Here is a 27540-nt window from a genome sequence, read left to right as displayed (position 1 = left end):
TGTGGTGTATTTTAAACTCAGAAATATTTCTTTTTCAAAAAACATGCAAAAGAAAACATCTCTGTTTTACATCTTAAACAATTCTTGCTGTTAAATAGGAAATGTTTTAAAGCAGCTTATAGAATCAAGTGGTAAAATAAAGTCATGCTGGTTTTCACCCTTGGCAACCAAAACACATTGTTGAAGAGACACTCCTGAAGAAAAAGTCTCATGCAAAAGTGACTGCACTCATTAAATGGGGAAATGGGAAGGGGGAAGCGGGGGCAATTAGGATCAATGAAAAGAAGAGATAAAATAATCATGTTATAACCCTATCTATAGCAAGATCTGAAGGCATAATTTCATTTATAGCAAGGAAGATATCCTTAAAAAGATACTGCAAAAAGGGAAAAAAAAGGTAGAATTACAAATAAGTTTTAATAATAGATATTATACTTTCTTATATGGTCACCCAGTTTCGGAGGGTCTTATATGAAAAAGAAATTTCAATGGAAAACATTCTCATCTCTCACAAAAAATAAATTTAATCACTCCTAATTTTCCCACAAAAACCTGGTTTGAGAAAATAATTTATTGCATGAAAGTATTACTGTAAAATACATTAAAAGACTAAGGTCATAACTTATGTGTGTACACAGTCTCAAAAATATGAAGATTCAGGGCACAGTTAGCTGAATGGAAAAAAGAGACGAAGCTGTCAATTGTGCACAGGAATAATCTCATTCCTATATAGAAAAAGACATCAAAAAGAACTCCCACTCATACTTTTCCAAATTTATATTATATAACTTCCACAGGTGGTGCTTTTGAGTGATGAAGATTCTGAAATAATACTAGTACTGAAAAAAAGGTGTTCTGACTAACACTTCAGCTGGCTAAAGTATCTATCATTAGAAAAGATACAATTCTGAACAAAAAACATTATAGATTCATCATATCACATCACAAGCATGAAATTCTCTCTGATGGATGAGGTGACTCACAGTGCAATAATTTACCTTACCTGCAAATAAAATGTGGAAATGCTGAACTTGAAAAATACCAACAGTATAGATCACTGCTAAGAAGACACCAATGGTTTCCCCTCAACCAGGCAGCAAAAGCAGGCAGGAGGAAAAAATCCAAAGTCACATTTTAGAGTCTTCAGATTTAAAGAAAGACCCATATAATATGAGAGGAAAACTCTAATAAGGGCCTATGAGAAATATCTCAAGAGAAAAAAGAGGAAGGGAGATGAAAATCAACTGAGAAAAAAAAAGTAAATGTGATATAAAGCTTCAAAAATTTAGCAGAGACTTATGAGACGAATGGACAAGCAGAAGAAATTCTAAACTGTGTGTAAAAGGAAACCGGAAGATGTTGACATGGTAGAAGGTTATGCAAGGAACACATTTTCACAGATTCCTCTTCATTCTATGGGAGGCATGGATGTCTTTTTCTTTAGAACAATTAAGATTTATTACTCTTCATATGCTCACTTTTCTTACGCAACCGAGTTGAAAAATATCAAGGGTATGATCATAGTCCAACTGAGGAGGAGGGAAATCCTATACATCAGAAAATTAAAGTTCAGATACGCATACTTAGGCCATCATAAAATGTTAAAACCAAGTTTTATTTCAGTTTGCTAAACTGGAGGCATACAATGACCTCAACACATCCCTTTAAATTTCTTTCCTTGCAAAAAACAAATGATGGTGTAAACAGAGTATTTCTGGTCTGAACAAAGTAACACATGGCAGAACCTTAGGAGAAGCTTCAATTAACCTTCTTTAAAACTTCAGGTTTCTTTGAGTAACGCATGATCATTCAATGTCACCAACACCATAAAAAAAAAAAAAGGGGGGCTGGCCCAGTGGCGCAAGCAGTTAAGTGCGCGAGCTCCGCTGCTGTGGCCCGGGGTTCAACGGCTCGGATCCTGGGCAAGCACTGACGCACTGCTTGTCGAGCCATGCTGTGGCGGCGTCCCATGTAAAGTAGAGGAAGATGGGCACGGATGTTAGCTCAGGGCCACTCTCCCTCAGAAAAAAAAAAAGAGGAGGATTGGCATCAGATGTTAGCTCAGGGCTGATCTTCCTCACAAAAAAAAAAAAAAAACTTTGGCAAACGTTCATCTACAAAGCTGCTTTTTTTTTGGTGAGGAAGATTAGCCCTGAGCTAACATCTGTTGCTTATCCTCCTCTTTTTGCTGAGGAAGATTGGCCCTGAGTTAACATCTCTGCCCATCTTCATCTATTTTATGTGGTACGCCCACCACAGCATGGCTTGACAGCGGGTGCACAGGTTCACGCCCGGGGTCCAACCCTGCGAACCCCGGGACAGCGAAGTGGAGCATGGGAACTTAACTGCTACACCACCAGACTGGTCCCTAAAGCTGCTTCTTAAAATGGTAGTCCTTTCTCCTTGGCCAACCTTAGTACCTTCTACCAGATGGTTTGTCTCCATTCTCTCCCAGAAAGAAAAATCAAATAAAAATTACAACAAAAGAGGATTCAGTATGAGGATAAGGCTGTATGAAATTCTCACTAAGCAGTAACTGCATTTCCAGTCATTTCATGTGGAGTCATTAATAACCAGCCTTCTAGCTGCCTAAACAGCTCGGCCAACTCCTGAAGGAAACTGGGGTGGAGAAAAGTCCTTAGCATAGGTTGTCAGTGTCCGTGCTCCAAGGAGTCTTGATCTTCTCCATGTTTCTGAGGATCACCTCAGGCAAGGTGGCAAACTGGTTCCGTACCTACAGCAGGATCTGGGGCACACTCAGGTACTTGTTTTCGTCAACCTCGGCTACAGTGCAGAGATAATCTTCCATCAGGGGGTATTTCACTATTTTGGATACCAATTTGGCCTGGGTGTTGTAATAGGTGGAGAATGTCATAGACAGGAGGCTGCTGTGCTCTCCACGGTGTCTTCCCGAATAGACACTCCGAAGTTGTTGCCATCCTCCACCTTTGGGATGAGCAGCTGCACCTGTACCCGCAGCGTGTTGCATTTCTCTCGCAACAGCTCGAGCTCAGGTTTTACTCGCTCAATCAGCTCCACATGATGCCGGTTGCTCCGCAGAAGCTGTCCCCCACCGCCCAGCACTGCTGGTACTCTGACCGAGGACCAGGTCTGCAGAGGCGGCAGATCCTGGTTGGGCACATCGCCCACAGTGCCTGGGGTGGCAGGGGGCTCCGGACCTGGGCAGGTCTTGCAGCTGGAGTGCCTAGACCTGACTATCCAGCTCCAACAGCTTCTGAGGGAAGAAGGTGGACACCAGATCCTCGGCCTCCTGGGCTATACAGGCTGACACGAATCTACTTTCCTCTGCATGTCCTGCTCTATCTTCAGCGGGGAAGCCACGACCTCCAGGGGGGTCGAGCATTGGGGTGGACACCACCTGGGTTTCTCCCTCCGTGGCAGGCTGGGTTTGGGCTTCTGCTGCCACCTGCCAATCCCAACAGACCACACCCTGCCACGTGGGAAATGACATCCCGGAGGTCCCAGCAGCCCGCACAGCGCTAGAGCATGGAGGACCACGTGTCAGGGGGCTCTGCCAGATCTAGTTACCGCAGCAGCACCTCCTCTACCTCCCAGCCTGGCGGGCGGGAAGCCTGAGCTTGAAGACGGTTCCAAAAAACATCGTTTTTTGCAGTTAAGCGCTGTGAAGACCAGGCAGTGCCAAGTCAGTGCACTTTACATAGGAACTCAAGGAAATCCACAATCCCTGGGTCCAGAATACATGACCTCTTTTGAAAGGCACCTCACGAAATGGGCTCTACAGAGCAAGGCTCACTTCTGGAGAGCCCTTAAGCCACACCTTTACAGGTAACCTGGGCCTAGCCATGCTCTATCCTTAGAAAGTCACAAGTGGTTCACTTCACCATGGTATTTTAATCAAGTTAGTAAACTTCTCAGATCTTCTATGGCTTACTTTATACAATTTTTAGTTTAAATTACAAATGTTAAGTTACGTGACTTTTCTTAAATTCATCTTTTTTAGGATAATGAACAAAATTTGAATCTGGACTATAGATTAAAGTATCAAAGTCAAATTTTCCTGAATTTAACTGTATGGTGGTTACAGAGGTTAATATCCTTGTTTTTAGAAAATACACATTACAGTATTAAGGGATAAAGTGACATGATATATTTAACCTCTTCTCAGATGGTTCTGAAAAGTAAATTGTGTATCTGCATATGTACAGAGAAAGAATGCTAAAGCATGTGGAGAAATGTTAAAAATTGATGAATCTGTATAAAGGATGTATGGGAGTTCAGTATTATTCTTGTAAGTTTTCTGTAAGTTTGAACTTATTTCAAAATAAAAAGTGAAAAAACTATCTTTTCCCTACAGGCTTCTAAAATGATAAAGAGAAATTCTGTAACTTTCTAAAATTTCACCTACTTATTTATATTTCTTTTCCTTTCCCTGAAATATTTTCCTTTTGTTCTTTGCAACACCACAGAGTAAAGTCCATGCCTTTGACTTATATACTAAAATTACTGAAGTTTAGTTCAAAAAAAGATTATTCCAAATGTTACCAACTAGGCACCTGGAGAATCTCAAAGGTGGGTTTGGAAGCAATTAACTGTTTTTCCAAGTTGCTTCTTTTCCTTTGTATATTAAGGAGATGTAACCACCAACCATCCTGAAACTGACCAAGCCTCACCACAAGAGCTACACACCCATGACCTTTGCCCTATTAATGCAAAGATCTCTCCAGGAGTAGCTTAGGCCTCATTATGTGGAAGCGTGTTCTCCAACTGAGCCTATGCAAGTGAATACCCACCTCTCCCTTTTGAATATTCATAAGTTCCTGCGCTCCTTTGTTCAGGGACGCCATGACTTTGGAAATGATTCCTCATGGTCTCCTGTTTGCTGCAAATACACTTTACTTTGTGAGACAACTTCCACTGGTGTAGAGTCTTATTTAACTCACCAGGAGGCAAGCCCACTTGGTTCGGTAACATAAAAATGCTACAGTATAGTTTCGAATGTAACTGTCACTTCAGTTGGACTGTAAACTCTTTCAGGGTAGGGGCCAAGTCTTAATTCATTTCCATTGCGCCTGGCATGGAGCAGGTGCTCAATACATATCGGATGAAATGATCTTGAATTAGTAAGATTTTAGCTAACTATAACTTCACAAAATCTAGAGCTAAAAGGAAAGTATCAACAAGACAAAGATGTTACAGGTTGAGCTCCCCAGCAAGCCGACTGAGGGTCTGCTTACAGGAAGTTTAGGGAGTGTTCTTGATATAAACACCTGTGGAAAGGAAGAGAGAGAACAGAGGGAGAAGTTGGACTTTGATGCAATCTCAAGGCCCCAGCTGACCCCATGGGGAACTGGGAAAGGCCCTTCAGAGTTGTCCTGAGTTGGAGACAAGGCAGTTCCTGAAGAGGGCTATTTGGCAGCAGGACTTCCAGCAGTTGGGAAATAAATCCTTTAGTTCTGAGGAGGGATCTGGGGAGTGCGTCATAGCTTCAACTTAGACATGTATCATATGAAGATACCTATACTAACAAACTAGCAATGTAAGTTGTGTTCAACTCAGCTATGTTCAGCCCCAATTAGGAGTTGGAAATTCAAAGATGGTTTCTGTGTTCGGACGGCTTCAAGTCTTGCAGGAATGCAACAAAGAAGGATGTGGTGGAGAGAATTATATGTTAAAGGTGGGGGGTGGGGGTGGGGGATAAGGGTGTACATGTATGTTGGGGTGGTAATGGGGGACTACTGTTAAGTTGGATCTTAAGATGGCTCTTAAGATCTAAGGGAAGGGACAGGATATGATGCAGGAGAAATAAACAAGGACCAGCTCATGGAGGCAGGGCCCTGTTTGCCATGCTTAAGGAACTTGGATTTAATAAAAGCCAATTAAGGACATTTAGGCAGGGAAAAAATACATGCAGATGGATGATTTCAGTTGTGGAGGTGGATATGAAAAAGAGACCAAAGGAAGAGAGACTGGTGCCATAATTCAAGAGAGAAAGTATGCCTCATTTAAAGTGGTGGCGATGGCGTTGAAGGAGAAGCATCAAGAGAATTTTAGAAAGTAAAATTAACAGTACTTGGTGATAGTTTTGGATATGAAGAAATGAAAAAAGGCAGAATTCAATAATGTGTGTTTTTTTTTTTTACTTAAGGAAAGAATTGCTGTTTATATTTACACTAAACTTCTCTTAAGAGGTGAATTAGACATACATACATTTTTACACACACACACTTACATTCAAGTTACACCAATTTAGGGCTATCAAAGAGAAAAGGAAAACAAATACTTACTGAAACATGACCACAATTTTCTCATACCTTGATTTTTTCATAACTTTGCCTATAAAATATTACAATGGAGCTATTATGGAAATTCCCTTTTATATCAAAAACATCCTCAATGGTATATATAGTTTAACAAATGATTACTCTATTTTCAAAAAGAAAACATTTCTAGTTTTCTTTTAAAGAAGTGAGGCAGTTTCTTTCTACCTACATTATGATACTGATTAATGTAGCCATTTATATGAAATTATTTTCTTTAGTTGTCTGACAATAAAATATAAAATTCTCTGGGAGATTCAACTGCTCTTTTTTCTAGTGTGATATAAGTATTTTATTTATTCATATTTCTTGCCCTTATTAAGAAAAATAGCAGTTGACAGGAAATTAACAGCTCCTAATTTTTCTTCCCATATCGACCATCAGCAATCAGCGGTTGTTTTTAAAAATTATGTAATGCACTTGATTTGACCCATGAAATTAACACTGAGTGCTAACAGGCGGAGGAAGGCCAGGGACAGCTGTGTAGAGTGTTGTCTTGTTCAGGTCAGGTTCTCCTTTCTCCACAGCCCAGCAGGGTTCATCATGTACTGATGCCAATAACTGACACACCACTCTTCTTTTAGGAATCCTACAGATTTATGGATTGATTTATCCTTTAAATATCCTCCAACTCTGAAACTATGCCCTGTGAAGAAGGGATTCTGTGGTCCTATCTGTGAGTTCCATTTACAAAACTATTTGAAGCAACTGTTGTTGTGTCAACTGTACGGACATACATGTAACCTTGAGACACAGATTGGAATTTAATCCTTCAAAATACTTTTTTTTCCCACTGATTTCTCTTTGTCTATAAAAGTTAGAAGAAATATAATCAGTGGGGCTAAATCTAGATAATCTTAAGACTCTGGCAGGTGGTAATATTTATCTCTTCACATTTATAAAATTCTTCATCTCTGGGTTGCAATGGATCTTAAGTTATCTAGACCAAATGGCTTCATTTATCACTTATGAATAACCCCTAGGGAGTATCATAAAATGTTTAGTTTTACAACGTAGTTACTGAGAACCCTGCCACAGCCAATTTCTAGAGCTGACAAACATATCACTTCTCCTTCCTTCATTCTTCCTCTTAGACTGCTACAAGTAAGGATACAGAAATAAACAATGCAGAGGCATTCGCTGCAGTGTCCTTTTGTCAGTTGTAGTTGCCAATGCAACATGTCCAGAATCAGTCTCCAAATCCAAAGTGTGCATGCAGGTGAAGATGAAGAGGAGTGGCAATACAGCATTGTGGTTAAGGCTATGAAGTTAGCCTGCCATGTTCAAATCCTGGCTTTGCTACTTACTACCCATGTGACCCTGGCTAAGTTACTAAACCTCTCTGTGCTTCATTCCCTTCATCTATAAAATGAACTTTATAATAATAGCTATCTCATAAAAGCTGCTTTGAGGATTAAGTTAGTTAATATATGTAAAGAGTTTAGCACAGTGCCTTGAACATGGTAATTGCTCAATAAATGTTAGCTATTATTGAAGGAGAGTCTCTATATCAATATTCCAAAATCTCCCTTCACCCTTTGAAATGGAGCAGAACTGTGAATTCTATACCAACAAACCAAGGTATAATTTTCTTGTTCACTATCTTGTTATTTAGCAGTGATGACTAATTGTACTACAGAGTTGAATATAAGTATTTAAAAAAAACTAGCTTGAATTCCTGAGATCATCAGTGTTTAGTGGCCATATCAAAGAGGGCGTAAATGAAGTAAGAACAAAGTTTACTGGCTACTTTGGCTGAAAAGTGCATTTGTGAGCAGAACCCCTTCTGGCAATAGCATCAAGTTCACAGTATTTTATCTTACAAATTACATAATTGGTATAGTTTGGAACAACGACGTCTACTCTCAAGGGTCCTTAAGATCACTGATTTTAACAAAAATCTACTGACCTCTGGGTCCTAGATTCTTGACTTTTTAAGGTGCTTTGGCCAGTGACTTTCCACCCAAGACGCTGATGTCTTCCTTGTTTGCAAAATCCCTGTATGAATAATGTACTGGATGAACAATGAATCATCTAGTTCTGCATTTCTCAAATTGGAGTCCATCAGTTCCCTATAATTATTTGTGTGTATTCATCTGGATGATAAGATAATTGATGTAAGCATATTCTGGGTCATATTACAACTGCCATGTAGTTCTGGGGCCCGCAATTACATTTGTTTATGATTATGATGGCACCAAGTACCATTATTTTAATTGATGAGTGAGAGAAGAGCCTATTAGGAATGATTATCCTTTTTTTCCTTCTCCCAAACAACTGTTTGGAGAGAACAAAAGTTTTCTTAGTGGTTCACATAGAAAAAACTAGAGGAAGAATTAAGTTATCACGGAGTACTCAACAGTATGGAAATGTCTGATTAAACATAGAAAGGACCTGCACCATGAGAGTTAGTATCACCTTCACTTGTCAGTAGTGACTTTTACAAAAACGTAATCTGTTACATAAATTCATGTTGTTGATTTGAATTTTATCTTTGTAATATTATTTAGATTTAATTTATTCAATTATTTTGGTTTGGTAACTGTAAAACTATAAGTTGAAAATGTTTCGAGTTTTATGTTTTTATGTACTTAATAAACATAAGTCAATGCTGGAGGAGAATTTCTTCCTTAAAAGAAATTACTTCCTTGAAAAGTAAAAAACCATCTTCTAATGCCTTGTACAAACAATTACAGAGTTATCTTCCTGAAATGCATGTCTGATCATATTTCTATCTTCTACAGGGTAAGGACCAAATTCCTTAGGCATGGCCCACAAGTTCCTTCATGATCTAGATCCTGCCATCTTTTATTTCCCAGCACCTACTCCACATTCCAACAACAGTTCTCTCACCCGTCCTATGCTTTTACATATTCACCTCTCTCTGAGTGAAATGCCACATTGCCTCGTCTTCGTCTTTCTCCCACTCTATACCCTACTCATTCATCCTTCTACAATCAACTCAAGAATTGTTTTCTGAAAAAACCTTCCCTGATACCACCTTCTCCTTCCTAGATGAAGTTAGTGCTCCTGGCACAATTAAATACTGTAATAATATCTACCTCATAGAGCTGTTGAAAGGATTAAATGAAATATATAAAACAGCTAGGACAGGGGCCGGCCCCGTGGCTTAGTGGTTAAGTGCGCGCGCTCCGCTGCTGGCAGCCCGGGTTCGGATCCCGGGCGCGCACCGACGCACTGCTTCTCCGGCCATGCTGAGGCCGCATCCCACATACAGCAACTAGAAGAATGTGCAGCTATGACATACAACTATCTACTGGGGCTTTGGGGAAAAAAAAAAAAAACAGCTAGGACAGTAAATGCTTCATAAACAGTAGTTTTATTTGTAATCTCAAAGTATTCTCTATATATCTCTTTTATAGTTCCTATCACAGTGTTGTAATTTTGGATTTACAAGTTACTTCGCTCCACTATAATAAATTCCTTGAAGACAAGGATTTTAGCTTATTCATTTTTATATATTCTATGGTAGCTCAGTGCCTGGTAACAATAAGTGTTCAATGAACATTTACTGAATGAATAAATGAATTAATGAAACAAAATAGGATAAAATTTATCAGACAGGACCTGACTAGCAAAAGAGATGGGAGTCTCTAGCAACTTTTCCTTTTTTCCCCCTGAAAAATTGCTGAATGATGCTACATCATATAAAAATCCATTTTGGAGATCTAACAGCAGTCTTATGGGCTAAACTCTTTAGGGATTTATACAGGAAAGGTAGGAAATATATTTCTTTTTTCTCCCATCAACAGCATGCTGAGTTTCACATTCTGCTTTTGACTCTGGTAATATGCCAGAATTCTACTAGTCACCGTATTGCTTAGCTCTAAAAAACAGCCCTCACTTAAGTAACTGGAGTTGGTCTGTAGAACAGTAGTTATGCAGTACTACATGTTTGTGCAAAATAAACATGTTGGGGAGTACTAGAGAGGTACACACAAGAAATAAGGGTGATGCTGGCTCTGACTCATGCTCCTACTGTTTATTTATAGCTTCTTATTAGTATGGGATTTGTTTTATTTGGCAAAAATACAAGATTTCAACTGACTGAGAGAGGAAGATGTAAGAAAATGTCTAAGCATAAAACTTCTACAGCTGAATAATAATCTGTAACTCAGTGGTGTATCAACAGGCTCCCCAGGGGCTGGTGCAAGCTGAAACCACTCCAGAATTACAAATTTCATGAGCTGCAGACTTTACTGCTAAAAGTAAAGTCGTGGTTAACTAAAGATTTTATTTCTCCATAGACACTTCCATTTATAAATGCTAAATTCACTAGTTGGGGTTAAAGTTTTAGATTAGTATACAAAATATGTATAACAAGTTTCTAATTACTCTAAATAATTTTCACTGGCAACAGAAATAGTCAAAAGGAAATTTAAAAACATAAGCCAAAGAATTTATATGCTTCAATCTGAAAAAGTATACCTTCTCAATGTTCATTTAAAATTACTCTGTCCTTGGGGCCAGCCCAGTGGTGTAGTGGTTAAGTTTGGCACACTCTGCTTCGATGGCTTGCATTTGTGGGTTTGGATCCCAGGTGCGGACCTACACCATTCATCAAGCCATGCTGTGGCGGTGACCCACATACAAAAAATAGAGGAAAGACTGGAAACAGATGTTAGCTCAGGGCCAATCTCCCTCACACACACAAAAAAATTACTCTGTTCTTTTACTTTGATTTTCGTTCTCAGCATTTTTCACCAACTGATTATTTATTTATATATTTGTTGTGTCCATCTCTAGAATATAAAAGCAAGGGGTTTGTTTTGTTTATTGCTGGATTCTTTGCAGTGAGAATAACCTGGAACATAATGGCTACTCAATAAATATTTCATTGAATGAATGACAGTAAAATTTATTAAATCTCTTGATTAAATAATAATTCTTTGAGGACAGCTGCTTTTTTTGGAAGAGCTATTTTAATTATAAAAGTAAAGCAATTATTCAAATAGATAGTCACAACTTAGCATGAATAAAGTTTTTTGGGTACTAAAATCAATTCTTAAAGGTCTGAAGAAAGAAATCATTTATGCTCTGAAGATATCTCATATTTATGTTTTCTCTTAAACAGCAACAAAAGAGGCACTAAAAGTTTTTTAAAAATTTGGATTTTGGTATTTATCACTACCATTTGCCCTCTTAAAAAAGAAGCATGTTCAAAAGGAAATTGAGTCACATTTTGGTAGATGGTAAATATGCCTTCTTGTGTGTGTGTGTGTGTGTGTATATATATATATATATATATTTTTTTTTTTTTTGTGAGGAAGGTCAGCCCTGAGCTAACATCTGATGCCAATCCTCCTCTTTTTTTGCTGAGGAAGGTTGGCCCTGAGCTAACATCCGTGCCCATCTTCCTCCACTTTATATGGGCTGCCACCACAGCATGGCTTTGACAAGCAGTGCGTCGCTGCACCCCCGGGATCTGAACCTGCGAACCTTGGGCCACTGAACTGGAGCATGTGCACTTAACTGCTTGCACCACCAGGCCGGCCCCTTGGCTTTATATTTTAAACTCAGGTCAACTACACAAAACTACAATAAAAACTGAAAAATACAAATAAAAACAACTGAGTCTGGACTTGCTTTGGTTGTAATGAGCACTTTGCTTAAGGAGACACTATATTCTCCCTAATCTAAGCCGAACAAAAAGTTGGTAAAATAATCCCAGGAGGATAATAGCTTTCAAATAATCAGCAATCATATATGAACAGAAATTACGTTGACCACTTCTTTCTGTATGGTAGAATATTATATATACTCACATATTTTACTGAAAAATAAGCAAGATAAACTTTATAACTAAAAAGCTGACCCTAAAGCCTCAGATTTAAGTGAAGTTGTTGCATCATAATAGACTTGAACTATTTTATAATATGAATTCAAATTATTTTATCATTAATTTTCGATCTTCTTAATAACCTATGGACTTCTATTATATATGAAAATGTCAGGTAATGGCCTTCATCTAAAAATGAGAAATAAAGAATTGCAACCTTGTGCAATAACATCTATTAATAATTACTAAACCTATGCTTATGTAACTGTTTTAAAATCTACATATGATTACGTGTATATGTTATTAACATTTATAAGAAAACAAGACTGGCTTTACGCTACAAATGAAAGTAATGTTTATTTTTTTATTATTTTTTAATGAAATTTATCATCTTACTCATTCTTTTTTATTTATTTATTTATTTATTTTATTTTTGTGTGGAAGATCAGCACTGAGCTAACATCCACGCTAATCCTCCTCTTTTTGCTGAGGAAGACCGGCTCTGAGCTAACATCTATTGCCAATCCTCCTCCTTTTTTTTTTTTCCTCCCCAAAGCCCCAGTAGATAGTTGTATGTAATAGTTGCACATCCTTCTAGTTGCTGTATGTGGGACGCGGCCTCAGCATGGCTGGAGAAGCGGTGCATCGGTGCGCGCCCGGGATCCAAACCCAGGCCGCCAGTAGCGGAGTGCGCACACTTAACCGCTAAGCCACGGGGCTGGCCCGAAAGTAATGTTTATTATATTTTCTGGATGAACTCATGACATAAGGCAGTCATAAGGCTCCTATCAACATGGAAAGGTCAGATTAAAAACTGCATAGTTTCTTTTCAATTATCAACTGATGTCATTAAATCCATTAAAATGAATGGGATATAGTCAATTTGAATAAACCCTAGAAAGAGCAGAAAACCTGGTGTCTGCTGTTACTCCATTTTCTGTATGTAATCTAATTCTCTCTTTTCTATAGACATTATGTGAAATGAACATTGAATTAGAAACAATATGGGAAATATTTTTAAAAAACTCTAAAATCACTTTTTTAAAGGCTGTTATAAGAGGCATAGACTACTGAGGGAGATTCTGGCTATCTTTCTGTTTGGAAGAGCCCTTCCTTTAAAATTTATGATCCCCTTTCCCTCCTTTTAAAAAGGGAAAAAAGATAGGTCTAAATTATCTAAATCCAGCCTTCATAAACCTAATTAGATAATGGATAGTAACATAAAAGCCACTGTTGTGTAGTCTCTCAGATTTCATTTTCTTTCCAAATATGCTAATTTTCTGTCTATTGATGGATGATAAGGAAAACAATAGCATTAAAATGAATCTTTATGGGGAGTTAGGGGTACGGAGGGATCACGGATGATTGTGCTACATCTAATGAAAAACGAACTCTCTCCCCTTGTCGTATTCATTTATGAGTTCTTCAAACTGTAGCTATATGCTTCAAAGGTCAATTCCCTGATGACAGAGAAACAGACATACATGGAACACCTGCTATGTGTTAAGTACTGTGCTAGTACTTGATTTATTATTTCGTTTAAACTTCTTAACCTAGGAAGAGGTAACTATTAACATTACCATATTAGAGATAAGGACATTGAGGCTCTGAAAAGTATTTCCCTAAAGTCTTGGAGTTTGTAAGCAGTAGCACAGTACTGGTTGAAATCCAGATTCATCTGACTCCAAAGCCCATGCTATAAGATTGCCTACAAAAAAAATGCTGTATCAGCCCCCTATAAGTTATTTTCTCCACTAACACAGCTGAGTGGAAAAACGTGTTTTCTTATTTCTGAATAAGGCTGCACAACACTACAGGATAAACTATCTATACCCTATGCTATTTTTCTACTCTTTAAGCCAATACCTAAAATATGTGTAAGTATACACACATTAATACATACATATATTTTTAAAAGATTAATTCCAGGGTCTAATTCTGCACTCTCTTTTACTACATAAAAGGAAAAAAACCCACTAGTAGATTAAACAAAAAGTAGCGGACGGTTCTTATAAGAACTTTATTTTTAGTTCCTCTTTCACTTACTTTTCTGTGTATCTCCCAGCACTGTGATCTATAAAGGCACATGTTAAGTGTTTATTTCGTCTAGTCTCCAGATTCTTGGTTTGGCAATATCTTCTGCTTCCCATTACACTTTTGCTATAATTATCTACAGTATATGTTATGTTTCCAAGGAGTATATAAATAACATTTTATTGGTTAAGTAAAAAGACTGGAAATTTGAGGTTGAAGAAGTTCAATCACAGGATACTGTTTTAAGAAGTTCCAGCGAAATGTACAACTTAACAAGAAAGTTAAGGACAACACAAAGAAACCTGACAGCTTTGTATAACCTTTTAAACTTGCCTTTGCTTTAATTCTTCCATTAAAGGCTACTGGATGAAAACACAGCATTGAATATGATACAATACTGGATAACCATATGCAACAAGTGAACTTTGATACATCCCTTCGCCATATATAAAAATTAATTCAAAATAGATCATAGACCTACATGTAAAACTTAAAACTATAATATTTTAAGAAGAAAACGTGAGAAAATCTTTGTGACCTTGGGTTAGGCAAAGATTTCTTAGAATGACAAAAACACAATCCATAAAAGAAAAAAGCTGATAAATTGGACTTCATCAAAATTAAGAATTTCTGCTCTTTGAAAAACACTGATAAGAAACTGAAAAGACAAGCAACAGACTGGGAGAAATCATGTATCTGATAAAGGATTTGTATCTAGAACATATAAAGAACTATCAAATCAATTATAAGAAAACAAACAACCCAATTAAAAATGGGCACAAGACTTGAATGGACACTTCACCAAAGAAGGTATATAGATGGCAAACAAGCACATGAAAAGATGGTTAAAATTATTAGTCATTAGAGAAATGCACATTAAAACCTGAGATACCACTACGTATCTATTAGAATGACTAAAATTAAAAAGAACGGCCATATCAAGTGTTGGTGAGGATGTGGAGGAACTGGAACTCTCATATACTACTGGTGAGAATGTAAAATAGTACAACCACTTTGGAAAATAGTTTGGCAGTTTCCTAAAAAGCTAAGCATACACCTACCACATAATGCAGCCATTCTACTCCTAGGTTTTTACACAAGAGAAATGAGACCATATGTTCCTATAAAGACTTGTACACAAATATTCATAGTAGCTTTATTTGTAGTAGCCAAAAGAGGAAGGTGAATGGATAAACAAATCATGTTATATCCCTACAATGGAATACTAAGCAGTGAGGAATGAACTACTGATAAAGCAACAATGTGGATGAATGTCAAAATAATTATGCTGGAAGAAAAAAAATACATAATGTATGATTCCTACATATAAAATTATTTTCAAAAAAGTAAACTAATTTATAGTAACAGAAAGAAGATCAGTGGCTACCTGATGAGAGGAGAGAGTGTGAGTGGGGAGAAATTACAAAGGGACAAGGGGAAACTTAAAACTTTCCAGAATGATGGGCATGTTGATTATCTTGACTATGGTGATGATTTCACAGATATATACATATGTCAAAATTTATAAAATGTGCAGTTAAATATGTGCAGTTTCTTATATGTCAATTACACCTCAATGAAGCTGTTTTTTTTTAAAAAAAACTAATCCACCATGGAAAACAGTATGGAGATTCCTCAGAAAATTAAAAACAGAACTATCATTCCTACTTCTGAGTATATATCTGAGGGAAATGAAATCACTATCTCAAAGAGATACCCCAATGTTCACTGCACCATTATTCATAATAGCCAAAACATGGAAACAACCTAAGTGTCTATCGACGGGTGAATGGATAAAGAAAATGTGGTGTATATATACAATGGAATATTAGCCACAAAAAAGGGAAACCCTGTCATTTGCAACAACATGGATGGACTTTGAGGGTATTATGCTAACTGAAATAAGTCAGATACAGAAAGATAAATACTGTACGATCTTACCTATAAGTGGAATCTAAAAAAAGCTGAAACAGAGTAGAATGTTACTCACAGAAACGAGTAGAATGACGACTGCCAGGGGCAGGGAGGTGGAGGAAATGGGGAGATGTTGGTCAAAGAGTACAAGCTTCCAGTTATAAGATGAATGAATTCTTGGGATCTAATATACAGCATGGTAACTATAGTTAACAATACTGTATCATATACTTGAAAGTTGCTAAGAGATTAGATCTTAAATGTTCTCACTACAAAAAAAAAGCAATTATATGAGGTGATGGATGTGTTAACTAAGCTTATTGTGGTAATCATTTTGAACATATATATGTAGTCAATCATCATGTTGTACACATTAAACCTACACAATGATATATATATCTCAATAAAGCTAAAGGGGAAAAACCCAAATCTTCACCTTAAAAAAAACCAAAACAGGGGCCGGCTTGGTGGTGTAGTGGTTAAGTTCGCACCGTTTACTTTGGCGACCCAGGGTTCGCAGGTTCATATCCCAGCGTGGACCAACACACAGCTTGTCAAGCCACGCTGTGGCAGGCGTCCCATATAAAATAGAGGAAGGTGGGCATGGATGTTAGCCCAGGGCCAATCTTCCTCAGTAAAAAGAGGATTGGCAACGGATGTTAGCTCAGGGCTAATCTTTCTCACAAAAACAAAACAAAACAATACAAAAACAAAAACAAAACAAGCAGCATCGCATGACATACAAAATTCCACTATTAATTTTAATTACAAACTATGTTAAAGAGTAAATCTTTGCTTCATATGGCAGAGAATTAAATTCAAACTAGCCGCAAAGTTTTATTCTTATATTAAGAGAATTAGAGTCTTCCAAGTGGTATACCAGATTTCTAATTGTTACAAGGCTAACTCCTCAGAAGGCAATAAGGCAGAAATCCAAGGTAAATGCTACATGTTCAAATATTCCTGATTATAATAGCATAAAATTAAATTTTATTTATTTTGAAAATGATAAAAAGAATATGCCAAATGAAAACAAAATAATACTATTAGGTTGCATCTACAAATTCTTGTAAATTTTCTAGCTTCCAACAGCTGGAATTAAGGAAAGGTATGAAGAGTAAGAGAGGGATGGCACTCTTCCTCACAGCATCTCGAAGTATTAATGACTGTCAGAAATTCTAAGATGCCTGATGATGTTAGCAGGAAGAAAATAAGCTATTGCATAAAGATGTAATAATACAGTTGTGACTATCATACCTTCTAGAATATTTTTGTCACCATGAGCTATGATGTAATTGTTTTAGGTATTTCAGAGCAGTCAGGTCTCAGCTGTTAAGTCTCCAGAAAAGCTTCCCTGCACAGGACTGTATTGTAATTAACTATTTGTCTTTCATTCTTTAGATTATAAACTCCTTGAGTGCAAGGGCTGTCTTATTAATCAACTGTAACCCTACACCTGGCACCTTCTTGCAGAGATTTCACTTATCTCACACTGCAAATTGGCATCCCACCATGGCCTGATAATTCTACTGTTTCTCTGGTAGGCACAGTATCCATTGGCTAAGACAACTATTTCATACCTGCTCCTCTCTCCTCAAATCTCCTATACCTCCACCAGAATCCTCACGCTCAGCTGACATCACATTGCACTTCAGTGGGAAAACAGAAACGATCAGAGGTGTCTTATCTTCCTGGAACCAAACCTCCTACCTATGAACCCGGCTTGCCTCTACCATAAGAGAAGAAAGGTCCCACCTTCTAGCAAAGGGCAATCTTTCTACTTGTGATATGAATTCCACCCTTTTGCCCCTTCTCAAGGACTTCATCACTTCTCCCTGAACATTGCTCTCTTTTTATATACTGTTCATTACTTTAAAAATTTTTAAATTGTTATCTTGGGTTAAAAAACATAATAAAACCATCTTTTCTCTGTTCCCTTTTATAGGCAAAATTCTTCAAATAGTTATGCTGTCTTCATTTCCTTACCACCTAATCCATCCTTAATCTAACTTTCACTTTCATCTCATCACTAAAGAGCCCTTGTCAAGGATACCAATGGCCTTCATGTTGACACATCCAGTGGATGTTTACCTTCATCTTACCTGACCTCTCAGCAGTCTTCAAGTCAACCACTCCTTCTCTCTTGAAAACATCTCCTCTCTTAGCTTTCCTCCTACTCTGCTGGTTGCTCCATTTCAGTTTCCCTTGCTGGTTTATCCTTCTCTAATGGAATCTCTAATTCAGTCCCGGACCCTCTTCTCCCTCTACACTCTCTTCCTAGAGAAATCTCATGGATTTAAGTATCTCCAAGCTGACAATTCCTAAATTCACCTTCTTAGCTCAGACCTAACCTCTCCTCAAGTCCCAAATGCACAGAGCAATTTGACACAGTTCCTTGACATTTCAAACTTAAATGTGTTAAAAAGAATTCTTAACATTCATACCAAATACATTATCCTGCTTACCCCAAATCTTTTTCATCTCAGTAGTAGCACTGTCTACTTAGTTACTCAAGCCAGAAATCTTAACATATCGAGTATATCTCCAATTCCCACTGAATCTATCTGCAAAACGCATTTAGAACCCATTCATCACTCCACTGCCATCATCATATTGCCTAGACTACTGAAAAAGCCTTCTAATTAGTCTCTCTGCTTCTACTATGTCTCCCTCTAATCCACTTTAGCAAATAAAGTCATCCTACAAACTAAATCATTCATGTCATTCAGTTGCTTAAATCCCTTCACTGGCCCTCAGAATAAAATCCAAACTCCTTACCATAGCTCACAAGTCCTTGTGTGATCTGGCCCCTTCCAGAGTCTTTCCAACCTCAATTTCATGACTCAGCTCCACTCCCCCATGCCATTCACTAAGTCTTCTGCCACACTGGTTTTCTTTCAATACCTCAAATAAAGCTCTTTCTTGCCTTTCTGCCTTTGTACATGCTCTTTTCTCTGCCCAGAATCCCCACCCTCACCTCATGATGTCAGTTAAATGTCACCTCTCAGGAGAGTGTTCTTGATGATCCTATCTTAGGAGGCCTCTCTATTATTCTCTCTGAGCCCACTGTTCTGTTTCTTCATGAAACGTATTACATCTGTCCATTATTTTACAAATTAATCTGTTTACTTTTTTTGGTTTCTGGTCAGCACGACCAACTAAAATATAAGCCGCATGAGCACAGAGGTTGTATCTGTCTTATTTATCGTTGGAACCCCTGATCCTGGCATATCATCAGAATATTCATTAGACAGTTCCTGAAAAAATATTTGCTGAGTACATGAAAAAATAAATCTTAAGACATACAAGCCTTCCATGATCTAGTAGCAGACTAATGGAGAAAGTTCTGAAAACACGTTGTTATGTAGTTTAGTTATATGGGCGGACTTCACTACCACAACTTTCCATCCAAATGTAACAAAGAAGAAAGTACACTTTGTTGTTTTGTTTTGTAATAATATTTAAAAATTTTTGCGAAACTTTTCTAAATTTTAAAATTTTATCTAAAACTGTTATTCTTAAAGTTTAATATTTTATAAAATAAAATCTGTAATACATTTTTCTTATATTCAAGGTTGAATCATTGGCTTAAAAATGAGAGATCAGAAAACTTGCTTCCTCAACCCACAACTATACCGTCTACATCTAAGATGCTGAAAAAGATAAAACTGACATATTAGAGAATTCTCTGACTCATGGAAAGGCAGAATCCACTCCAAAGAACTGGCTGAAACTGTTAATAAGAAATGATTATAGGGGCTGCTCCGGTAGTGTAGTGGTTAAGTTCCCACGCTCTATTTCGGCGGCCCGGGATTCGCAGATTCGAATCCTAGGCATGGACTGACGCACTGCTCATCAAGCCATGCTGTGACGGCATCCCACATACAAAATAGAGGAAGATGGGCACAGATGTTAGCACAGGGCCAATCTTCCTCACCAAAAAAAAAAAAAAAATTATATGTTGAAAGCTATCTTTCTCTTGCATTACAGGTGTTAATAATTTATTTTATTGTCTCTTATGCAACAAAACATTTCAGATACTACAATGATGTCAGTTAAGTTGCAATGTCATTCTGAGACCAATCATGCAGAGTTTAAAGAAGAAGGAAATGAATATTTTAAACATAGATGTGATGAGTTCTTTAAAAATTAAAATGTTGAGCCAGCCCCATGGCTCAGCGGTTAAGTGCGCGTGCTCCGCTGCTGGCGGCCTGGGTTCGGATCCCGGGCGCACACGGACGCACCGCTTCTCTGGCCATGCTGAGGCCGCGTCCCACATACAGCAACTAGAAGGATGTGCAGCTATGACATACAACAATCTGCTGGGGCTTTGGGGGGAAAAATAAATAAATAAATAAAATCTTTAAAAAAAAAAAAAAATTAAAATGTCTTGGGGTCGGCCCTGTGGCCTAGTGGTTAAGTTCAGCACGCTCCACTTCGGCAGCCCAGGTTTGCGGGTTCACGTCCCAGGCACGGACCTATACCACTCATCAGCCATGCTGTGGGGGCGACTCACGTACAAAATAGAGTAAGATTGCCACAAATGTTAGCTCAGAGCTAATCTTCGTCAAGCAAAAAAAGAGGAAGATTAGCAATGGATGTTAGCTCAGGGAGAATCTTCCTCAGCAAAAAAAAAAAAAAAAAAATCTAAATTTGTTGTTATAGCTTTTCATACTAGAAATGAAAAGACCACTGAAACGTCTTACATAGTAAATCATAATTCATTGGCTGAAGAAGCATATACAATAGCTGAGAGACTAATAAAATCTTGGATGACCTTGCTTAGTGCCTGCTGGATGAAAATTCAGTGAAAGACATCATGGCACTGCTACTTTCCAATCATATAGTAACTCATCAAATTAAAGATTTAGTTGCAAAAATGAAGACTGAGTTAATATTTCCACTAAGAATTGTGCTTTTGTTTTGCAAATGAAAGAATCTACAGACTTGATGTTTTGTATATATTCATTTGGTATGAGCACCAAGTAATCAGCAACAAAGATCTTTTATGGGAATGCTTGGCAACAAACACAAGCAGTACTAAAACATTCCGTGTTGAATGACTTTTTTTGGATCTCATCATTTATCCTGGAACAACTGTGTTGATATTTACACTGATGGTGCAAAAGCAATTCTGGTGCCTTAGCATTAATCAAGACAGCAGTATTGGGGCCGGCCCTGTGGCTTAGTGGTTAAGTACGCGCGCTCTGCTACTGGTGGCCTGGGTTCAGATCCCTGGTGCGCACCAACACACCGCTTGTCTGGCCATGCTGAGGCAGTGTCCCACATACAGCAACTAGAAGGATGTGCGACTATGACATACAACTGTCTACTGGGGCTTTGGGGAGAAAAAGAGAAAAAAAGGAGGATTGGCCATAGATGTTAGCTTAGGGCCGGTCTTCCTCAGCAAAAAGAGGAGGACTGGCATGGATGTCAGCTCAGGGCTGATCTTCCTCACAACAACAACAAGAAAAAAGACAGCACTATCAAACTGTATTAGAGTTCACTGTATCATTTATCGCCCCATGTCTGGATATAGACACACACAGTCAGTTTAAAGATATCCTTGATAAAGCAATAAAAATTATTAATTTTATTAAATCTTCACCCTTGAGTAGACTTCTTTTTAATATTCTGTGTGACAAAACAGGAAATACACATAAAGCACTTCTGCTGCATCCCAAAGTATACTGGTTGTCTAGAGGAAAACCACTTGTGTAATTGAGTTATGAGCTGTACTAGCTTTTTTTAATGGAACACCAGTTTTACTTGAAAGAATGTTAGACAGGCAAACTACAGTTATTTAGAGTTGGGTATTTGATAGACATTTTCTTGAAAATGAATTAAGGGAACCTGCCACTTCAAGGAAAACAGCTGACAATATTTTTGACTATGATAAAATTTGAGCCTTCAAGCAGAAACTAGAATTTTGGGAAACTTGCATCTGCTACCATGACCTTAACAGCTTCCTAAAGACTTTTCTGATAAAATTTGTGGCAGTATTAAAGAATGTGACTTTTTAATATCGTATAATAAAATGTGTCAACATTTTGGAAGACCTGCATGTCAATAAGCCAATATTTTCCAAATGACCAATGTGTGATGTTACAAAATCATGCAATGGGTAAAAGATCCATTCAAAGTGGTGCAAGATAAACCAATGGATTTTAAGGTGTCAGAGTACTAAAAGTTCATAGATGTGGCTTCTACATTGCAACTGACCTTTAAGAAACTCTCTTGTTGAATTTTGGTGTAGCATCAAAGAAGAATACCCACAATTATCTGAAAAGGCTTTAAAAATATTCCTTCCTTATCCAACTACATATCTGTGTGAGGCCAAATTTTCTTCATATATTTCAACCAAAAAGAAATGATTAATGCAGAAGCAGATATGAGAATCTAGCTGGCTTCTATTAAGCCAAATATTAAAAAGATTCATAAAAATGTAAAACCATGCCACTCTTCTCACTAATGTTTCTTTGTGTTTTGGAAAATATAAAGGAGTTCTAAACTAAAAAGTAGGAACCACTGATCCACATCAATCTAAGGAAATCCACTTTCTTATTATTCAGTTGGGTCTTAGGCCAAATGGCAAAACAGGAGCCTAAAAGGTCAGGGTCAAACATATAGAAGATGAGTGGATAAAAATCTGATCAGATAAATGTCTGCCTGCATAGCTCTGAGTTGGATTTTCTTCATTCTAAAGTCAAGGAAAAACTATTTTTTGACTATATATCATTCTCTTTAGTTCACATTGCTTGTATCTCCACCAGAATAGATATTCAAAAGCTGCTAATTCAAAGCACATTTTAGAGGGAGAAAGCAACCAGTCTCTACAAGGAACTTCAAAGTAAACATCTGACACTCCCCTCCAAGGCAGACTCATTCTTAACAGAGTAAAAGTTATTGAATTTCTATTCAATAACAAATGGAGTCAGAAGAGAAATAACTATAAAACTTAAACTGAATAACAGGCCTGTTTATTGTGTGTGATAGATTTTAGTTTTATTTTCAAGATTTATTTCTAGAGTTGAAGACTTAACAAGTTGACAAGTTTTTCTTGAATACCTTCCATATTCAAAATAAACACTGTGCAGGGGATAAAATGCTAACATCTTCCCATCCTTCTAGGACACCAGAGACACACATTGTAGATGGGCCTCTGTAAATACGGGTTTTATTCAGTCCACAGTTTATTAATTCTGGAGCTTAAAATGACACCAGTCTGTTCAGCATCCTAAGTGAAAAATAATCATTTCTGTCGACGTACTATCAAGATCGGGGTTTTGACTCTGAAACCTGGAGAAATCTTACTGGATGTATAGCTTCCCTCATGCAAAATGGCACCTTTTAAAAATGCATTTGAATTCACTAATTTTCAAAGCCTGATTTCTAGATTTATCATGAGACAGAGATGGCCCTAATAAAAACAGTCAAGAAGCTGGTCTATCACAGATTCTCTATCACATTATGGTGATGGTATAAACAAATTTAGAATATAATGTCAAACTGACGGATTTGGTATCCAGTTCATTCGTTCGTTTGTTCACTAATTCATTCAGTATTTACTGAATACCTGCTATATGCCTGGTATTATGCTGGATACTAGGAATAGGGTGATGACTAAGAGATAATTCTTGCCCTCAGGGTGCTTAAGGCCTAGCAGGAAAAACAAACATTAAGCAAACAATCACACAATTATTTAGTTAGGCACGTACTATACTCTTTGTCTCAGCTCATCATCCATCCTGCTGGCTTCCAGTGTGATTCCCAGACTATGAATTGGAAAACTCCTCAAAGCCTACCCATAATAGGCTCTTTATGGATTAGCATCAATGCCTTGAAATAAATATCACACAACTATTAGCTTTAGGGTTTTTCAGGAAAAATCAACTAAGTGTCAGCGTTCAGACTTGCTGATGGTGTCAAAGTTAAACGAATCAGAGTCCAAAATGAACAAATCACCACATATGAGAGAGGGGAGGAAATGACACGAGTGTTTCAGACCTTAATCCTGAGTCAGATCATAAATCATCAACTTTTCCTAACTATAATAATTGCTTCCTCCATGATTAAGTTTTGTGACATCATCAAAAAGCTTGTACCAAATTTTGTTTAGACATAAAATGATTTAACAGCCTACTTTGCTAGTTTTCTGACTTCATACAAGGAAAAACTCCAAGACTATCTATGTATAAATTAAATTAGAAATAGTTCTATCAACTTTTATATTTTTAAAACTCTTTACCATTATTAAAAACTAGCTCCTTATTTAAGATTTAGAAGACTTTTGATGTCTCAAGGAATACTTTAGATATGATTTTATTTTTTAAAAACCTGTTTAATTCCATACTCTCTTTTTTTTTGTAGTCCTACTGCAGATAAACAAAAATTTTTCTTCAACTTTCTCCATGCTCTGCTTTAAACAGTAACATTAATATAGATGTGAAACAAACACTGACTTGTTTATTTTCCTTTAAAGCATCTGTCAAAAATAAAATATATGCTCCATTCCTATATTTATATGTACATAAATTAACCAAAATAGTCTCTATTTACCTTATACTTTACCTTTATATCTTTCCTATCCTTAACACACACACACACACACACACACACCCCCTTAGTTCTCATCCTTTTAATCATATCTGGGCTATCTCTCCTTCCCCTCAATGCCAAATTTACCAAACCTATCACTTTATTTCTTTCACATTCTCTCCTACCTGCCTCTAGACTGGATTCTGTAATGATTACTCTACCATAATTGTAATCTGAAGTCACCAATGACTTCCATGTTTTCCATGTTTAGACAGGACAAATGGGTTTTTCTCATTTCTCATTCTCAGCGAGCTCTGTGATATCTGATACTGCTGACCACGTCCTTTTTAACTCTTCTTCCTTGACCTCCACGTTTTAAAACAAAATAAACAAGTTGATTTTTCCCCCCATAATCTGTAGTATATTATTCCAATTCTCCTTAGACATCTCTAATCATTTCTTCTGTGTTTCCCTGCTACCTCCTGTTTCTCCTACACTATTACTTTCAGTAGCATGTGGCTTGCTTTTCAGAGGGCTTTGTCTTTGGTCTTGTTCTCTACAGAAAATGAACCTGAAGAAACTCAAAATATATTTTGAACAGAGAGATCGATGGAATTAAATTCCAAGTTGAATACTTTGAAAGATAAGACATTTGGATATAAAAATTCTAGAAAGGCAACATAAGGAAGTGATCATAAACACAGACTCTGGAGCCAGATGTTCTAGATTAAATTCTGGCTCTGTCACTTCCAAACTATGTCACTTTGGACAAATTAATTAACCTCTCCATGCCTCAGGTTCCCCATCTGTAAAGTAAGGATAGTAACTGTATCTACCTCTCATAAGGATATTATGAGGATTAAATATTGGCATATTGTATGTACTATAAAAGTGATTATTAAATAAATTACAAGACCACCAGTTATTAAAAAACAAAACTCATTAATTTATAGGCCTACCTTATAACTTGACATTTTGTTGTTTTTCAAAACCCTTAATGTACTAAGTCCACTAGACTGAACCAATTTAGTAACTTCCAAGAGTTTTAACACAATACTACAGATTTCTAAGAAGACAGTGTTCACACAGATAAACACACACAAATAGTTAGAAGAATACTATAGCTTTCTAGAGCTAGAAGGAAAATGCAAATCTACTCTAACTTTATCATTTTACACGTAAGGAAACTGAAGATAGGGGAGACGTGATTTGTCTAAAGTCACAAAGCAAATAGTGGCAGAATCAGGACTAAAACGCAGGTCTCTAAAGTCTGCATCTATGAATTGTTGAAAAAACATTTTTCCCTCACATATTCATCATGTGAAGAAATAGTCTTTCTTATAATGAAGTTTTGCTTTCAGAAAATATTTTCTTCCCTCATTACAAAACACCTGAAATTTGATGAGAAGGAAACTATCAAAACTTTAAAGTATCAATTATTAATCCCATTTTTCTTCAGTAACTTTAAAAGTCTTTCAGAAACAATTCTATTCTACAGCTAAAGGTCCATCCACATCAGAGTAGACTATGTATTTTTTAAATTTTCATTGTTATTCAAATTACAGAAGTAATTTTAAACATTCATTGAGAAAATTTTCCTCCTTTGTTTCTGCAAACCTCACTTCTAGTCATCTTTTGAATGGTAGGACATAAAAAATAAGGTTAAAGGGCACAAATAAAAAGCAGTTTGAGCAGCTAACATTTATTTAGGATTTGCTCTACACAGTCTGCAGTGCATTGCAACAGACCTTGTAGAAAGACAAAACAGAATGATTAGGCTTTATCTCTGCCCAGAGAAAGCATGCAACCTTAAAAGGGAGGCGAAAAAAATGCATATGAAAAACACATTATAAAATAAAGACTACTAAATAGAGCACACAAATAATGAACAGTTGGAAAACTGTCCTGACTCACGTGGATTTGTCCACCATCTTAATAATCTTGAAGACTTCAAACTATTCACGAGTTATAAGCTCTTTGTGTCCATAGCTATTCTATATACAAGTCTAGTTATAGAGACTATTGAATAATCATTTTTCAAACATAAAACAAGTTACTTTAGAGTTTGCAACTGAAAAGTCTAAATAACAGAAATCTTTTTTTTTATGTTAGCAGCAATTTGTTATAGAGCCAAGGAACAAATGACTAAATCCCCTAAAACCACACAACAGTAACTCATATTTAACAAGGAGCTTGAGATCAAAAGTTTCTGATCTCAAGAATCTGGCATGCCACATACAGAATCCGTAATAAAATGCATTTACACATGCACAAAAACCACTCTTCTCTATGAGACGTTCTAAAGTACCAATCATTAAAACAATGTCTATTTTGGCTAAACTACTTCCTCTTTAAAACAAAGCAAAGATATTTTTTTCCCAATTGTTTTAAAAAGAAACCAGAAACTCTCAAAGCCTATTTATTCTACTCCCTGGTTTGCAATCTGAAGTTATACTATAACCTTCCAGACCATTAGGTTATTCTTTACTATTACAAAAAGTGTAAGCTAATAAAGTGCTTAAGCTAGAATCAAGTAATTAACAAACAGAAAAAAATTTAATTGTTAAGCAATAACTCCAGCAAAACTACCCAGCAGATTTAGCAATGAAACATGGTTGGCTTTGAAGGAACACAGTCATCTTGCTATTTACATATTCTGCAATATATCTAAATGCAGCACCAGTATGTAAAGAAAACAATCACTGTACGAAATTAGAACACCTCAATTATTGCCCTAGTTCTACCACTCACCATTTTTGTGTCCTTAGACAAGCCACTTAACCTCTCTTTGCCTCAATTTTTTCATCCGAAGATTAGGACTAGGAATACTTACTCTAATGTACATAAGGAACTAAGAAGATTATGTATGTGAAAGAGGTTTGTAAACTATAATGGTTGTATACATTAAAAGTATCAGTATTTATATATAAAGGAAAGAGAAAATGGATATATAAA

General features: G+C 36.9%; 1 protein-coding gene and 1 pseudogene across 1 annotated transcript in view; both read right to left on the bottom strand.

Moving 5' to 3' along the window:
• Positions 1-27540, bottom strand: part of ATF6 (activating transcription factor 6) — a gene marked incomplete at its 5' end in the record, with an annotated part of 211042 nt that overhangs the window by 77503 nt on the left and 105999 nt on the right. The window lies entirely within an intron of this gene.
• LOC131405022 (proteasome activator complex subunit 3-like) lies at positions 2133-4826 on the bottom strand (annotated as a pseudogene).

The sequence above is a fragment of the Diceros bicornis genome, chromosome 4 (assembly GCF_020826845.1).
Source record: "Diceros bicornis minor isolate mBicDic1 chromosome 4, mDicBic1.mat.cur, whole genome shotgun sequence".
Taxonomy (NCBI): Eukaryota; Metazoa; Chordata; class Mammalia; order Perissodactyla; family Rhinocerotidae; genus Diceros; species Diceros bicornis.
This window is presented reverse-complemented; position numbering and strand designations above follow the sequence as displayed.